Here is a 1,678-nt window from a genome sequence, read left to right on the forward strand (position 1 = left end):
CCCAAAGCTCTTCAATTACACATTAGGCTACTTTCCTCACTACAGTGTGTAAAATAGATTACACGTATGTGTACATTTTGCATATTTAGGAAACGTTTCTAACCATTCAACACATGAACGTACGTCTGTTGTCACCAACTGGAAAACTGTTCAAGCAAAACCTAGCCCCAGTTTCCCACATGAAGCACCGATGACGTTTTCACTTTGAGAAATGTTTAGACTGAATGATTATTTTTCTCTCGGTAGCTCAGATGCACCTGTTACGTCAGGACTAATGAGACCTTTATTGTTCTTATTGGTCAGAAAGATTTGTGGCATAATACAATCCGCTCAAAGCTCCAACCCCTCTAAACCTTAATGCAAAACTTATTTGGTTTACATTTCATATACTGACTTTAATTTAAATAAGACTTTAAATGTGTGCTTAAAACAAACATTTTGAAAGAAAAATAAAAAAAAAAAGCGCAGATAAGCCCTGCCTCAACGAAGAATCCTTCTGGAGACGGTTGTAGTGTGGAGGTGTCTCGTCTCCATTTGGCGGCCATGTGTCTGACAAAGCGTCAAGGACCTGGCTGCAGTTATAGCAGGAGCCACTGTTAGTGACTGCCAGACTCCAGCATGCACCTGTAGTTCCCAAATCATTGGGTTTTGATTTGGATTACATTCTTGTCCAGCAACCCAAAATATTTAGTCATGTGTTTTAATTCCACAGAGTAGAAATTGAGCCTCACAACAGGATGTAGCAACAGCTAAATGTACACAAGTATTAAATATATAGTATTTGTCTGGGTTGTTGAATCGGTCTGATTAGAGTCCTCAGGACTGTGGTTGCAGGGTGGAGGTGTCTCGTCTCCATTTAGCGGCCATGTTTGACGGACAAGCTGCCCCAGTCACTCGCTCAAGTAATGTGACTCAACTCAGACGTGCCATATGTGATCCTATTACATCCCTGGTTCATAGTGGCCCATATTAAAGATATACAGAAACAATATTCAATGATTATTTATTTGCAACAGTCAGAATCAATAGCCATGTTCCTCACACTCGCTTTCAGTGAGAGCACTTGGGTGTTCCAGAGAGTAATACACAGTGAAGTGGCACTGGAGCTCCTGAAATATAAAAGAAAAGGCAAACAGTTAGTGCCTCCTGTTAAACACTACATTAATGCACTTGAGCAAACCAGTGTTGGGCTTTAAGGTGTGTTTTCCTGAGTTCCATACACAAACTGAACTCTTACCTTGGGTTTGGAGTTGAAATTACATGATTTTTTAACACCAGGGTTGCAGGTGGGACGTCGCAGATGCATTTCCAGGATGAAGTACCATGCTGGAACAAATGCTGCAATGCTCTAAAGTTACAGGAAACAAGACCATAGGCATAAGGTTATTCAAAAGAGAAAATGTACATCATTGAATATGAAAGATGATTACGGCCAAGTGAATGAGTTCTGAGATGAAAGTCACGTTCAAACACAACTACATTTGACATCGGCCCTAATCCTCTTCCGTTCTACAAGAGTGAAGTTAAACGTTACCTGAATTTTGGCCGATGTTATTTCCACAATTTCGTACTTCACCCGTGTGTTGGCTTTGTTATATTCAGACACAGCAAACTCTGCTGAGGCTATAACCTCAGGATCAGTCACCGGGACATCTTGTGGGTCACCGAGTATCTGTTG

The sequence above is a fragment of the Etheostoma spectabile genome, chromosome 21 (genome assembly GCF_008692095.1).
Source record: "Etheostoma spectabile isolate EspeVRDwgs_2016 chromosome 21, UIUC_Espe_1.0, whole genome shotgun sequence".
Lineage (NCBI taxonomy): Eukaryota > Metazoa > Chordata > Actinopteri > Perciformes > Percidae > Etheostoma > Etheostoma spectabile.